The sequence below is a fragment of the Leptopilina heterotoma genome, unplaced genomic scaffold, assembly GCF_015476425.1.
Source record: "Leptopilina heterotoma isolate Lh14 unplaced genomic scaffold, ASM1547642v1 Lhet_199, whole genome shotgun sequence".
In the NCBI taxonomy this organism is placed as follows: Eukaryota; Metazoa; Arthropoda; class Insecta; order Hymenoptera; family Figitidae; genus Leptopilina; species Leptopilina heterotoma.
The window spans coordinates 1,789,353-1,806,861 of record NW_025110915.1 but is presented as its reverse complement, the minus strand read 5'-3'; the positions used below and the strand labels follow the sequence as shown (position 1 = coordinate 1,806,861).

Here is a 17,509-nt window from a genome sequence, read left to right as displayed (position 1 = left end):
ATTAATGAAGTAGCTTTGGGACGTACTGTTAAGGCAGGACCAAAAAAGAAGTGGCTTGCAGTTCAACGGCGAATAAGGCTTATTGCTCTTGAATACGACGAATATAATGACGAAAACCGTGTTCTCGAGTATTTAAGAAATCTAGCTCACAATATTGTCATTTGATGTAAGATTTTTAATTAAAATTTTTTTTTAATTCGGAAAGAATAACATTCGGTAAAATAAATTCGGAAATTTAAAATCGGAACTCTGTCTTTCGGAAGAAAGTTTATTCGGAAAACTGTCTATTCGGAAAATTGTATTCGGAGAAATGACCTGTAATCGTAAAAGTCACTCCTTTATGGAGTTAAAGATAAGGGAGTAAAATCAAAAGAGTTACAATTTTATACATTTCAATTCAATTTTATTTCACTTTCACTTTGAAAGATTTATATTACAATTAATAAAAGTAAAATCAAAAGAGTTACAATTTTATACATTTCAATTCAATTTTATTTCACTTTCACTTTGAAAGATTTATATTTTTACTTTCATTTTTACTATTACTTTGAAAGATTTTTATTCTTACCTTTACTTTTATTTTCACTTTGTATCAAAGTGAAAGTGAAAATAAAAGTGAAAGATGAAAAACACTGCAAAAATTAAGTATCTTAAAAATAACTTTGCAGTCACTTTTAAAATACTTTTTTTTAAAAGTGAATTTATTAAAATGATAGTGAAAGTGAAAGTAAGTATAAAAATCCATTAAATTAAAAACAAAGGTAAAAGAAACATCTCTCAATGTTAAAGTAAAACTTAAATGAAAAACAAAAATCAAAGCGCATGATTATTCCCCAAATGTCATTTGACCGAACTTTTGTCACTTTTGGGAATCGCTATTTTTACGAATTGACACTTTTTCGAAAAGTCATTTTTGATAAATATTATTTTTACGAATTGTTATTGTTCCGAAATGTCATTTTTCCGAATTGTCACTTTTGCGAAATGTCATTTTTGACAATTGTCATTTTTGCGAATTGTCATTTTGGCGAGAAGTCATTTTTGCGAATTGTCATTTTTACGAAATGTCTTTTTCGCGAATCGACATTTTAACGAATTGTCACTTTTGCGAAAAGTCATTTTTACCAATTGTCATTTTTAAGAAATGTCACTGTTACGAATTGTAATTTTTTCGAAAACAGTGACATTTCGTAAAAATGACAATACGCAAAAAGGACAATTGGTAAAAATTACTTTTCGCAAAAGTGACAATTCGTAAAAATAGCGATTCACAAAAATGACATTTCGTAAAACTGACAATTCGCAAAAATGACAATTGGTAAAAATGACTTTTCGCAAAAGTGACAATTCGTAAAAATGGCGATTCACAAAAATGACTAAGAAATGTCTAAGAAATTTTAGAGTATCATTAACATTTTTAAATTTGATTATACAAAATTGTTATTTTTTACTGGACAAATACATAAGTTCAACAAAAACTAAAAATTTATTTACTAAAATAAAAAATGTCTTCTTAAATTAAGAATTCATTTAATTTTTCTTTTCTTTTTGGAAATAATTAAAAATTTCAAATTTGTATGGCGAAAAAAAAAATTTCGAATGGCGAACGAAAAATGATGACTGAATTAAAAAATATATTCTTAAATTAAGAATACCCCTTTTTTTGGAAAGTAAATCAGAATTTAGTCTTTTGAAGAAATTTCTGCTGCAACGAATGTTGTGATTTTTTGTATGACAAAATTTTTGGAAAATTTTAAATTGAATTACTTGAAATTATAGGGACATTTTTCAAATTTATTCCAGTTTTGTAAATTTACGAAACAATTTGATAGAAATACAAGTTTTACGATGCATACTTCCTTGAAAATTTCATGCCTAGAAATTTGCGAGCGTTGACAAACAATTTGGCAACCTTTACTCAGGAACTTTTCGCTTAGTCCTTTGACATGATGAATATTTCGAAAAAAGGAAATTATTTTACAAAATAATAAAATTTAGAGAGTACAGATCATTATAAACTACTAATAATTATTATTAGTAATAAATATAGAAATAGTATTAAATTAATAATAAAAATTATTAATTAATAAGGTCAATATTAAAAATTATTGATTATTATGAATCACTATAGTAAAATTTGACTAATTAAAATAAACAGTTCTATTAATTGTTAGTGAAATTCTATTAACAATTAGCAAAATTTCACTGATTCCAGGTAAAATTACTAATAAATTATTTGGTAGACGACTTTTCGTCATTTCATAGGTAACTTTCTATTAATTTAGATTTAGAGTGTTATGACTAATAATTATTAATTATTATGAAGCACTATTTGTTATATTACTAATAACTATTAATTATTATGAATCAGTATTATTTATTACGAATAAAATTAAATTTTAATTATTATCGTTACCATTATTTTTATTTATTTACTTATTTACGATTTAGTAACAAGAAATATTTTCTTACCATTTGCTAGTAAATTTTTAACTAGTTCAAAAGCATAATGATTACTATATTATTTTTTCTAAATCTATTTTTAGAGAGAAATAAATACTGAAGTATTTTTTGCTTTCTAAAATAAAATTAGAAAAAATACTAAAGCAGAAAATACGAAATGCACTTTCAAAAATTAGAATTAAAATAATTTTTATGACATTTATTTATTTTTTTAAATCATATTTCTTAACTAAAACGTTATAGAATATTTAAAGCGAGACATAATCGCTATTTAAAGTTTTAATTAGATGATGGATTGTGTTAGAGATTAAAATTATTATTATGAAGATTATTTGATTAAGATAACCACTTGTGATTAATGGCAGTATTCCTTATCCAAAAGATTACAAAAGATTTATAAGAACACATGGGTAAATAATTGTTTCATAAGCGGCTAAAAGCATTCATTAATTTTTGAGTAAAATTTGACAAATTAACAAATTTTATTTAATTACTTAATTAACGCACACACTGTAATATTATCCGCCTATATATTATGATTTAATATTTGCATAATAAATCTTATTATTCATTCAATATTGAATTATTTCGAAATTAGCTTAATTGAAATTTAGAACTAATTACAAATTTTGTTACAAAATTGAATATTAAAGTAAATATTTCCCCGCTGGTAATTAAATTATTGTTATATTAATTTGCGATAAAAATTAAAAATTAAATAATATTTTAATACAACAATTTTTAACTATTAAGTACTGTAGTATTTTTTCGGTCTACAATTATTTCTGTAAATTTAAAAATTAAACTATAGGCGCCTACACTCTGTTTATGATTTTATTTGACTAATTTCTAATATAAAAATTAAAAATTAAAGTTGGATATTTTTTAAATTCTGAAGTATTTACTAATTTGGTTAAGAACTTTTTTTTTTGAAGATGATGAAATACAAAAAAAGAAATATTAAGTTTTCTAAGAAGGCGATGTTTCGGAGGCTATTTAATTTTTTAATTTTTAATAAATAAACTTTTTGTTTGAGCTTTTTGGAAGCTTATTTGAAACTTACTTAAAGTTTATTTGAAATTTTCTTGAAATTAAAGATTAATTAAAGTTAAACGACTATAACAATAAAGTAAATTTTAATAAACAAAATTTACTTACACAAAGAGGTTAAAATTCCCATCGATATGACCGCTTATAGTGAATGTTAAGAATTTTTCGGGGGTAACAAAAGTGTATAATGTGTCTTCTTTTCATTTCTTCTCGCCGGTGTCTTTACCATATCGCGTGTAGTGAAGCGCTTTTATTATCCTGGCGTGGATTCAAGTCAATTTTCTTTAGCGAGCCATAACTCGCTGAAGGATGTACCATGGTCGAAGCATGGACCATGCCTTGGCAAGGTTGTCACAGTAGGAATGTGGCTTAATTTTCCCCAGAGTCTGGAAGCACCAGTTTTCGACGTGGTTTTGCTCCTCCTTTGGCGCCGCCTCGCCATACTCCTTGGGATATAAGAAAAGACATTTTCAATTTTCACACGATCAATTATATTTATCCCTATAATGTCACTATATGTGTACACAAGCAAGAGTCATAAATTTAATAAATTTAATGAAAAATAATTAGAAAATATTTTTTTCAATGGAAGATGATGAAAAAAATACTTTACTGTTTTCAATTTATTGAAATTTATTTAACTTTAATTAATAAAGTTTACATATTTATTTATATATTTTTTTAATAGAAATATAACTATGTCACATGTCGTTCCTGCCACATATTTTCTAAGGATATCAAATTGAGACAAAAAATGTATCAAAAAAGTTGTTTCGCAACATTTTTGATATATTTTTTGTCTCAATTTGTTATCCTTAGAAAATCGGACTGCGCATTAGTGCAAAAAAATGCAGAAAATAATTTAACTGGGAAAATTTAAAAAAGTACGTTTCCATATAAAAGGAATTAAATAATTAAACAATTAAATAAATGTAATGAAGCAATAGAAAATAAATAAGAATGGGAAATGGAAAAAATAATAAATATACTAATTATTATAATAGAAGAAAAATTATTATTTTATTTTAGAATTGTATTCGTAGAATTTTAACTTAATGCATAAATGTTTAATTACTCTGAAAATAAAATGTAAGGGAGGGAAAGTAATACAATATTGAAAATAAATTATGAATTACATTTCTAGAGTAATTACAATGAGTATAAATATATAAACAATGTTATTGTTACGAACTTTCTGTAAAGCTAGAGCGATTTGTTTACATTGAGGTCAAAACAAAAGTCGACCGGGATATAAAACTCAAGGTTGAAATAATAGACAATATTATAATTTTCATCTAAATGCGTCAGTTTTAATTCCTGCTTCGACCTGTTTATACCTGAAAATTTGTCCTCTTGCGTTTTGCTTTTGATTTCGAAAAATCATTTAGCTTTCTTCTATTGAATTTCCTTTCATTCATTAATTAAAAATTTTTTTTTTTTATTACAATTTTTTTTTTATTCTCCATTTATTTTAATTATTACTATTATTTTTTTGCATTTCTTTGTTATTTATTCTTATTTATTTCTTTTAGTTATTCTTCTGTTATTCATTGCTATTGATTTTTTTTTATTTATTCTTAATATTTTTATTTATTTTTTATTTCGTTGTACTTTCTTTAATTTAAATGTTTCTCCTTTAAATTTTAATTTTTAATTTAAACTTACTTCCTTTTTCAATATAAAAAATCGTTCATCCTCTGATTGATTTATTTTGATTTTTTATTTTGACTAAAAAAGACAAAAACTAAAACAAAAATTAAATTAAATAGCTGCGTGAATGTTCACAATTTTAAATTTTCGAGCGATTAAAAATTAAGTGAAATAAAAATATTTTCCTTACGTTGTTCATTTTTGATTTTAAAAGTTTTTTTTGTGCTTCAAAAAGAATTTGTGTTTAGTGTTGTGTAAGTGATCTCAAGATTTTTCACTAGAACCTTTAGAATGCAGAGTGGGGAAATGATTTCGAATCATCTACATAAATAAGGTTCAAATTATTTTATTTTCTATAATACATAATATATTGAAAATAAATTAAAAATAAATAAATAAAATAATAATAAATAATAAAATTCTACTGGACGCTCTTTACATTTTAATTAGTAAAAATATACACTTGTTTGAATAAGTGACTTAATTTTTGCTATTATATTAGTAACTTTTACTGATTAATAGAAATTTTTACTCATTTATTACTTATTAGTTAAATTTACTAATTCTTATTTACTAAATATTTGAATTAATTAAAATTATTTAAAATACCTTGACTTTACTAAATTTGAATTAGTGAAAATGTTTACTAATTTGAATTAATTACTAACTTTTTGCTGTTGAATTAGTAAATTTTTCTGATAAATAGCAATTTTTACTAATTTATTAGTAAAATTTACTAATTTTAATTTACTAAATATTTGAATTTAATAAAATTATTTAAATTGAATTTACTAAATTTAAATTGAATTTACTAAATTTAAATTACAAAAAGTGTTTACTAATTTGAATTAGTGACTGACTTTTTGCATTTGAATTAGAAAATTTTACTGATTACTAGAAATTTTTACTCATTTGTTAGTAAAATTTACTAATTCTAATTTACTAAATATTTGAATTTAATAAAATTATTTAAGATACCTTGAATTTACTAAATTCAAAGTAATAAAAATATTTACTAATTTCAATTAATGACTAACTTGTTGCTGTTGAATTAGTAAATTTTACTGATAAACACGAATTTTTATTTACTAATTTACTAATTTTAATTTACAAAATATTTGAATTTAATAAAATTATTTAAAATACTGACTTGAATTTACTAAATTTAAGTTAGTAAAAATGTTTACTAATTTGAATTAGTGATTGACTTTTTGCTTTTGAATTAGTCAATTTTACTAATAGTAGTTTTTATTAATTTATTAGTAGAATTTACTAGTAAATAAAGTTTTGTAATAAATAGTAGTTTATTTGTAATTTATTAGTAGAATTCACTAATTAAGAAGCAAAAAGTCAGTCACTAATTTAAATTAGTAAACATTTTTACTAAATTCAAATTTAAAGAGCAAACAAATTTATAGTATTTTTTACTATTTTAATTCTGCAAAATCTAAATTATAAAAAATTTCTGCTTATTTCTGCTTTGCAACTTTTACTATTTCTTTTATTTTATTTCAAAATTAGTATAAAAAATTTTCTTAAAAAAGTAAAAAATTGACAAAAATGCGAAGAACTTTTTTTTGCAATACGTTACTGGTAAGATAATGAAAGTTTCTTTATTTGTTTTCCTTGTAAATTACTTTATTTTTACTAAAAATTCCATAATACTCTGTAAATTTGAATAAGTGAGATTTCACAACAGTTGTAAAGGAAATTTTACTCGTTTAAATTTAAAATTTATAGTAAGTAAAGGAACGGAAATAAAAATTTTTATACTAAACATTCAACTGAAGGGACCAACAATTGACTTAAATTTTAGTAAAGTAAATTTAGTTATAATTATAATTTTAGTAAACTTAAAATTTCCTAATTTGACCAAAAAGAATACGTAAAACAAAACAAAATACGATCAAAGAGATTTGTTAACTCGCGATAAAATGAACTTTTATAATTTTATTTAGAAAAAAAGGGAAGATAACTTATTATAACCAGGAGTTTTCGTATAGTTGAGATGCAAACCGTAAAATAAGTAAGACGAATAAATTCGTAGGACAGAGAAAAAGTAGTGAGTGAGAGAGAAGGAGAAAGAGAGAAAAAGTGAGAGAGAAGGAGAAAGAGAGTTAAAGATGGCTTTATAGCCTGCTTTCAAGAATGAAGGTGGGAAGAAAAGAGAAGACGTCGGAGAGAGATACCTGAATTCTAAAGGGAGGGAAATGACTCCTATCTTGGTAGGGAAACCGGGGGAAGAAGAGCGGCAAGACTTTGCAAGTTGCTCACGTAACTTTATTAATTAAAGGTTGTTAGTCCTTGTTGCTCGATACACTTTGAGTATACACTTTATACGTATACTGGTGCTTACAATTTTACACGAAAGAAGACGAAGACGACTTTAAGTTATGCCATTTTTCAAACTTCACGATCATTCTTAATTTATGAATTACAAATTAAAAAAGAATTTCTTTTTAATCCCAAATATACATCTCGAGTATTCTTTTTTTTATTTTTATCTAAAACCGAATTGGTAAACCGTTGCCATAATATTTCGTTCAATAATATTGACTTTGTCATCAATTTTTCAATGCTGCACGTGACTTTTATAACCGTCATGAAATTTATTATTGAACCCCCTCTCTCCCCCACTGTGTTTTTTTTCTATCACTCCATCTCTCTCACTTCGCTTTGTGACTCTCTGCAAAAAAAAAAAAAAAAAAAAAAAAACCGTTGTAAAACTGTCACGTGAGTTATGGCACTGTCTCTAACACTTAACTCGTTTTCAACATTTGAAATTGACACAGAGATAAAAATTTTTTTGCCCGTATGTGCTTTACCATTTACAACTGACTACGATTCTATAATGTTTTTTTGATTTATTGTTTTCTATTTATTCGGGATTTTGAGATTTTCTTTTTTTTTTATTTTGTTACCAAGTTAATAGTGATAAATTTTTTGTTTTTACCCTGCATTTTTTTATGGGAAAAAAAGATTTTTTTTATTGTTGAGCGATGGTAAATAAATCTTTTTACAAGCAATTAATTTCTGGGGGATTTTTTTTAAGTAATAAAATGTCGATTAATGGGGAAATAATTTTTGGAAAAATTTAGTGGAGTATATGGGTGATTTTTCTGAGAGTGACACTTGGGTTGTTTTATTTTTTCAATTTATTTATTTTTTTTTTAAATTGCTTTTTCTATGAAATTATTTTTTTAATGTTCAGAAGAATTTGTCTATTATATAAATTCAGATTAATAAAAGAATGCAATTTTTTAAGTACTAAGTAAATTTACTGTGCAATTTTTAATTTTAAAAAATACTTTAATAAAACTTTACATTTTTTTAATTTTTTTTTACAGTAAACTGTTTATGAAAATTTTTTTATTTTATTGAAGGATTTTTAAAATTTAAAATCATCAGAATTTTTTCATTTTTTTTTTCATTAAAAGATTAAAATTTTGTTAAATATTCTGTTTTGTCAAATTGAAATTATGCAGATTTTTGTTCTTTACTTCTAAACAAAATTAGAAAATTGTTAAACAACTGTGATTAAGAAATAAAAAGTTTATTTATTTTGCATTATTTTTGTTTATGAATCACAATTGTTTTAACAAAATTATTATTTTGTTTTAGAAAAAGAAGAAAAATATTTGCACAATTCCTGTTTTCAATCTTATTTTTGGAACAAAATTTACCACAGGAATTAAGAAATTCAAAAATTTTAAATTCAAATCTTTTTCAAATATATATATTGTTACTGTAACTTCATCAAAATTATTTTTATCATTTTAATTCAATTATTATTTTCTAGAATTTTAAATTATTTTTTATGAAAATAATAATTGAATTCTTTAAACAAATTTTTTTATTTATGAAAATAATCGAATTCCTGTGAAATTTTTATTATTTATGAAAATAATTAAATGTTTCAAGCAATTTTATTAAAATTTTTTTTTTCAATAATTGAATTCTTTTTGGGAAATTTTATTAAAATAGTAGATATTGAAAATCATTGAAATTAGAAAAATGCATTTTATTTTTGAAAATAAATGAAATTAGGACAAGAATTTTTTTGACATTTACGAAAATAATTGAACTTTAGAAAAGAATTTTGTTATTTATAAGGATAATTGGGATTTTTACGATGTTTCAAATTTTAAACAAAGTTGAATTTTATAAGAAGAATTTTCTTTTTTTTTTTAAATAATTGAATTTCTGCAATTATTTGTAATTTCTCCAAAATTGAATTTTTTAGTGTTTTTAAAAATTTTTTCACTTGTAAATAATAAATACTTGTGAAATATGTAAAATTTTATGAAAGTCACATATAAAAAACTTTTGAAAATCTAATAAGTCTGTGTCTAACAAAATATTTATTTTACAACTGTAAATACTCTTTTTTATTAATTTGTAAACTATTTTTTGTAAATAAATTTAAATTTGGTATTTTATTATTTTTTCTTATTATTTATAATTTGTTATTTATTTTTTACTCTTTAATTTGTTTTACTGTGTTTATAAAAAATATTTTTTATTTACAAAATTGTAGCAATATGAAAAAAAATTTTACTTGGAGCAACTACAATTTTCATTACATTAGCGATATTTTTAGTTATTTAGGTTAAAACTTTCGCTATTCTCTAGAGAAACTTATCGTTGTTTGAAATGAAATTTCCTTTCCGTGTTATATTATAATCAAGTTAAGTGAATCGTAAAAAGAGTGCCTGACTCAAAATTGACTAACACTACTGATAATTATTATAATCCCGTGTGGAAAATGAAAATTGGTCCTAGCCAGGTCCTACCTATTTTGCCCTGTTAATAGCTTGGTCCTAGGTTGGCAGTGTAGGTTGGACCAACAATGGCTGGTGATGCGATTCTAGCCTGGTCCTAACTTGGGAGCCTAGTTATGACCAGTTTATTTATATACTTTATTATAATTTTGATTAGTTTATAATATTTGCTAAAGAAATAACCTAAATTATTAATAATAAGTATTAGTTTTAATTAATTATTATTTTTTTCAATTAAATGATGACCAAAAGCGAATTCATAAATAATGTTAGTATATGTAGAGATTAATATATATTCCTCTAATATATACATTAAAAATTATAAAAAAATTAGAAATTTGTTAATTAAATTATTTTACAGTATATATAATCATTAAATTGCATACTTATACGAATACAATGCAGAAAAATCGGAATAAACGCAAACCTAAGAAGTAAATAAAATCTAACGCACGCGGGAATCGAACCTACGACCTACGGACTACGAGACTAACGCCCTAACCACTATGCTAATGAAACTAGTTGAGATCAAAATTTTTATTGTCAGTGACTTGTGGACTTGCTTTTGATGATTCAATATAGTAATTATTGACACTAATACACGATAATAAATAAAAAAAATAGTTTAACAACAACAATAATAATAAAATAATATCCAAATATAAAAATTCAAAAATTAATATTTTTATATTATATCAAGAAAAAAAATATCTGTACATTTTCGTTAAAAACAGGTTTTTCATTGTTCTCAATCATTTTCAACATTAATTTCTTGGTCTAAAAAAAATATTCGTCTTTTGGACTTGGAAATTTTTCCTAATTAATTAAGCGGGTGATCCACTTTTTAAAAAAATGTCAAAAAAATTTATGTTAAAAACACGTTTTTTATTATTCTAAATCATTTTAAGCATTAATTTTTTGTTGCAAAAAATTTTTTAGACTTGGACTTAGAAACTTTTGCTAATAAAACTAGGAAGCCCAGGTAGGTCCTAGGTTGGACCTGGGTGGGTCAGCCCTCATTCGAATTGCAATATCTCTTAGTGTTTAGCACCAACTTAAACGAAACTTAAAATCAGCGAACGAAATTAGAAATATATTTTACTAATGATAATTATATTGCAGTCTGTATCTGTTTAAATAAATAAATAAATTTTGCTGTTTTATTAACTTTTGTAACAAATTACTTAAAAATTTGCAGTTTTTTATCTAACTTCGCAATTATTACACTTGAGTAATGAAATATGAAGATAATTTATAATTTTAACAATTCAGCATTTGTTTAAACAAAAAATTGTTGTTATTTATTAATTCTTAAGACAATAAAGCGTCTAGACACTTGTAGTCTTTTTAAATTTTGCAATTAACTAATCTGAGTATTTACTTATTGCAAAATTAGAAAAAACTGCTAGTTTCTAGGTTGATTGTGTAAAAAGTTAGTAAATAACAATTATTTGTTTAAATTTAAACAATTGCTGAATTAATAAATTAATAAATTAACTTTATTTTATAGTATTTGTATAATTTTCTGATTTATGTCAAACGATAAATTGTTTAAACAAATATGATTATCAATTAATTTTATAAATATTAATTGAGAATATTTATCAATTTTTACATGTTTTTCATGTATCAATTTTAACACTTTATTTTCCTACAAATTTTTCTAAGTCATAACTGGATCTCCTAGCTAGTACCAAGTTAGGACCAGCCCAGGATATATAAAAAGGGGTTGCCAAGTTAGGTCCAAGCTAGGGCCAATAATCATTTTAGGCATAGCATGGTGATTTCTACACGGGATTAATAATACTAAGCAAATTTTATTGAAAAAAAATTTTTCTAGTATTTAATTTTTATTTATTTTTTCATTTGTTTATTATAAATTTAATTAGGATAATAAATCTTTTAATTTAAATTCAAATTATTAAAAATAGAAATTTTTAGAAAAATTCTTTTCGAATTATTCCTACGTCAAGAAGAAAGTATGAAAAGAAAAAACGTAATTTTCGAAAAGAACTTTTTTTTCTCATCATATAATTTGTAATTCTACCCGCAGCGAATGTTCGATTAATAATCTCATCCCCCTTCCCTTCCTTCGCACCACTTTGTGGATCACGAAACTTTAAAAGACTCAAAGATTTCGAAAAAATTCAATCCATAATGGATATTAAAATGAATGAATAATGTGAAAAGTAGTTCAATTATAAATTTATAACCGACCCATTCTTAGAGGTGGGGAGGGAGGTAAAAATCTTTGAGTCTCATCGTTTCTTTATCAAAGATTTTGCGTGGAGCTTATTTTTACAATAGGCGGCAGCTTGAGGTAATAACATTCTTCCCTCTGGGCAGGAAAACGATGAGAGGAAAGGAGAAGAAGATCGTTGGTACACTAGTGTTGAAAACTCGAAAGAACTGTCTCCTCTCCTTCTCTCTTATTTCTCCCTCTTTTCGCTCGCTTCTTTTTTCTAGTCAGGTCTCTCTTTTCAAGCCTGGCAAGAAAAGCATTGTGCGGAAGACCTCTGCGAGTTGGTACGACTGCCATATATATACACGGAAAAAATAAGTTCAGCAGATTTTACGAAACTAATTTCGCACTAGCGGATATTTAAGATTCCTAGACGAAGTTTTTCAAAAACCCAGAAACTTTCACTACTTTAAGCAGAACAATTGTCGAGAAACTGCAACCAGTGTTGTAATTTATAAAACAAGCTTGAATGTAGAAATGTTTCGTATTTTCTGGTGAACATTTGATCAGAAAATGGTAAAAATGTTTCGTGCAATCTAAAAACGCGTGGTTTGAGTTTCCACTTCGCTGTCTATCGTGAATTCTCGAACACAAAGTTTCGTAAAATTCTATACGGGGTGTACCAAAAGTCGCGTTATAAATAGATATGTTGAAGCTTGTCTCGTCGCGTCGGTATTAACTTGTCTGCTCTATATAGATATAATATGTGGAAGGAAAAAGAGAACTGCTTTACCTGCCGGTAACATTTGGATAATTGTTTTCTTTTACGTATTTCACATTTCATTGTTCCAAATTCGTAACATTTTTTATGTGCTTTTGTAATCCAAACTTTTAATTATTATTAATTTCTTTTAATTTACAGTCCAATAAATTTTATAGTTTATCATAATATTTACCGATGACAATATATATATTAATTTCTCAAGTTTTAACTGTTATTACTTCAAATTTTAGACAATTTAATATAAACATTTTTTGAGTTTGAATTTAATTTTGAAAATTTTTTGTCAATTTATTTATAATTTAAAATTAAGAATAAAATTATTTTCTAAAAATTGAAAAATTTTATAGAGATTTTATAACTAATTATAATCAAAAAATGTTATTTTAAAAACCATAAAATATTTTGTATAACTTTTAAAAAAATGATTTTTTTAAAAATTAATATTCAGTATATTGACATTTCTCGCAAGCGCAGTTTTAATCTCCTCAGTTAGTATATAAAGAAACTCAATTCTTTAATCTACAAGTGCGAGTTATATTGTATGTGCGTTGCGTCAGAATTCGTTTATATGTATGCGTATTTCCGTTAAGTTAGTGTCAGAATAAAATAAGCCAATCCAAGCGAACCATTGCGTTGTAGAGTGCAGTCACATGTGTCGAACCAATCATCTATCTCCTATAGAAGACGAGAAAAAATGGTCTTGAGAGCTCATTGGTACATTAAGAAATTCTTTTTTCTGCTTTATTCGCTTTTTCTCCGTGAATATTTTTTTCCGTGGCGCATGCGCTTCAGGCTAAACATTTTACAAAACTCTTGAATTAGAACGTCCAACCGATCATTTGTGAATTCCATAGAATTTTTTTTGAGTTTTCGAGAAACGCAGTCATCATATATTACTATTGATTCTGTTTTATCTTATACTAAACTCCTCTCCGTATCCGCTATTCCAAAATTAGTTTCGTAAAATGTACTAAATTAATTTTTTCCGTGTATACTTGTATATGCCACGGTTCCTAGCTGTACTATACTCTTTTGATATTTCAACGGAACAGACGAGTGGCATGTCGTAATGAAATCATCTCCAGGGGCTTTGATCTTCACCCCCCCCCCCTCCTCGAATCGCTTCCTCTATTCTGCCATGACGACCACCCTTCTCCCCTGCTATACGACTGGGAATTTCCCAACGCGACATTACACACACGACATTCTCATTCCACTATCTACTGCATGAACCTCAAGCAAATTTCTTAATAACCGCTAAATTAACTGTCTAACTATTTACTCACAGTGACTCATTTTTCATGATTCTTCTGATGGTGTGATTTTTTTTATTTTCGGCGAGTGAACGAATTTCGGAAAATTAGGGAACAATTCAATATTAAGGTTAATTAATTAATTAAAGAATAATGACTAAAGCTTTTTTTTATTACATTTTCTAATAATATTCCCTGAAAATTTCAATTAATTGCAATCAATAGTTTTCGAAATTTACTACAATTACTGAATGGCTTCCTGACCCTCAAAGACACGTAGCCAGCGGCAGTTGCTAATAACCGGTCTTAGATGTTAGATCATTATAAGGTGTCAGTGTATTTGTGTCAAGCGAACATCAAAGAAGAATTATTGTACGGCTACAGAATAGATAATTTAGTGTAAATAATTATATAATTAGTATTTCTATACATGGGTGATTTTTATGAAAGTGACATATTTTGATGTTCAATTTTTCAATTTTTTTGAATTATATGGTTTTTTCTATTGAAACTACTTTATTTCATACTAAAGAGTAAGATTTTTAAGTTGCGCAAAATTAATTGTTAAAAATATTCAAGTTTTTCTTTATTGAAGAAAATTGACTTTGTTACTCCATTAGATTAGTTTTATTTGATTCGCGAATTTTTCTATTCAAATTACACGCTAATATCGTTCATCACGTAATCAAAAATAAAATTACAGTTCTTAAAAAATAATAATTTGCATATTTTAATTCCAAATATATTCAGTTCGATTAAAATATAAATGTAGTTAAAGTATCTGATTTGATGGTTATTTGGGTTAAGTTTTTCAAAATAATGCAGGTAAATACTAAAAACAAAAGACAAAGGAAAAGGCTTCGGAGATAAAAACTACATTTTTTTACATTTAGTCACATTAGGGCACAATTAAAATATATTTTTTTAGTAAAATATATAAATTTCACACCGTAATTTTATATTATCATCGAAATATTCCGTTAAATTTACTTGTATATTCAATTATTTAATAAAAAGCAAGGCTTCGGAGATGAAATTGAATTTTTACTCGGGTCAATATGTGAAATTTGATTATTTATAAAAGCAATAATTTTTTCTCCTTTTTTATACGTAATATATAGTTTAAATTTTGTTTTGGTTATTTTTAATGTATAAAAATATATCAGCAATCATCGTGAAGTAATTTTAATCTAAAACTGAAGACAAAGTTTGAACATTTTTATCAAAAATAAGACTGAGGTTAAAAAAATTTTTTAAATTCATGTAATCATAGAAAAAACATTGTACTTTCTGACACTATTTTTAAAAAATTTCTAAAAGTCCAAAAAAAAAACTATAAAAATTTAGTTTTCTTACATGGTCAAAATCGCGGAGCATGTAACGTAACAGTCTTTTTGTTTTGTCCATAACTTTTAAATAACAAGGAATTAATAAATTTTTATGTTTGCATCTTAAAATATATTTTTTTAACAATATTGCATAGGAATATAAATTTTTTTGTATTTATCAATTAAAAGTTATAAACGTTTTAAAAAAACTGTTACGTTACAAAAGTTTCGTTTTTCGCGATTTTGACCATATAGAAATCCAAATGGAAACATGCTAAAAAGGCTTCGGAAATAAAATTATTTTAGTTACTGCATAAATGTAGATGAATAAAATTGTTTAATTTTTTTTAAAGTGATGTTAATTTTTACTATGGAAATTGATAATAACTATTAGAGAGTAGATTTTGTAAAATTAACCGAGACATAAAAAATGTCATTTTCAGAAAAATCACCTACGTATAAATCGAGTGTAAAACTTAAAACCCATTTTTTAAAATTACGTTTTCAAAATTGGATACATCGTATGTAACAACAGTAACGAATTGTATTTTTCTGAACAAGAATTACTTTTAAAAACATAATAAAACTTAATTCAACGAAAATACAGTAGTAAAATAAATATTTAGTCAGGCATATCATTAAACAACTTTTATATTTTTTACCAATAGTTTTAATACTGGTCAGACACAATTGCAGATGAGTTATCAAGAAATCGATTATGTCATTTCATTACGACTTTTATTTTCATGTTTACTTTCACTTTGAATTTTTTCTTCTTACTTCTAGTTTCATTTTTATGGATTTTTATTTTCATTTTCACTTTCATTTTCACTTTCACTTTAACAGAATTTCATTCTCATCTTCATTTTCATTTGAACTTGCCAGAATTTTTATTTTATTTTCCCCTTCATTTTCACTTTTATGTATATTCTTATTTACGATTACTTTCCGTGTGACAAATTTTCAGATTCAATCAAATTTTGTTTTAATTTTAAAAAAGAAAATGAATGGAAAGAAAACCATCATGGAGAAAATGAAAATTTCTTAAAGTTTAAATAAAAGTACATCGAGAAATTTATCATAGTTTATAGTAAAAATGATATAAAAAATTAAAGTAAAAACTAAAATGAAATTACCCTTTAGGGGTCGATTACGTAATTTCATTTTAGTTTTTACTTTTATTTTCACTTTGACATATTTTTATTTTCACTTTCTATCAAAGTGCAAGTGAAATAAAAAAGACTGTCTAAGTGATAGTGAAAATAAAAGGGAAAGAAATACGAAAGCGAAAGTAAAAATGAAAGTAAAATTAAAATTCTATCAAAGTGAAAATGAAAATGAAAGAAAAAAATTATTAAAGTGAAAGTAAAAGTGAAAGTAAAAAATTTTCTAAGTGACAGTAAAAATAAAAGGGAAATATGAAATATGAAATATGAAATATGAAAGCGAAAGTAAAAATGAAAGTAAATTAAAATTCTATCAAAGTGAAAATGAAAATGAAAGAAAAAAATTATTAAAGTGAAAGTAAAAGTGAAAGTAAAAATAAGATTCTATCAAAATGAAAAGAAAAAGAAAAAATTCGTCAAAGTGAAAAAATTATTAAAAAATTATTAAAGTGAAAGTGAAAGTGAAAGTGAAAATGAAAGTACAAATGATATTACGTAATCGGCACCTAGTAGTAATAGTTAGTGTTAGTCAGACTATTTGATGTTTCATTTACCTTTATTAACTATAATGACAAAAATGAATTTTACTTTTTCTAAATAACAATTTTTTTTATAAAAATAATAAAAATGTATACAACGGAAAAATAGTAGTAATAATAAAAATTTAGTCAGACAAATCATTATAAAAAATACTCAAATTTGATGAAGAAAATCCCAAATTTAATACTCGACTTCAAAAATTGTTAAAAGAAACTGTCAATACCAGCGTCGTTTTTCAAGATACAAATTTTTTCTGAAATCAATTCTTAAAAACTTCTGACTTCCTCTGTGTATCAGAAAATGATGTTCTTT

The 17,509-nt window shown here is 24.6% G+C and overlaps 1 long non-coding RNA gene across 1 annotated transcript in view; it reads right to left on the bottom strand.

The window, feature by feature from the left end:
* Window positions 1-3,547: 3,547 nt before the first annotated feature.
* LOC122501070 overlaps window positions 3,548-17,509 on the bottom strand; it is a 267,535-nt gene continuing 253,573 nt past the window's right edge. Inside the window, exon 3 of the long non-coding RNA XR_006301537.1 lies at window positions 3,548-3,959. This is a non-coding gene — a long non-coding RNA (uncharacterized LOC122501070). The remainder of the gene's footprint in view (window positions 3,960-17,509) is intronic.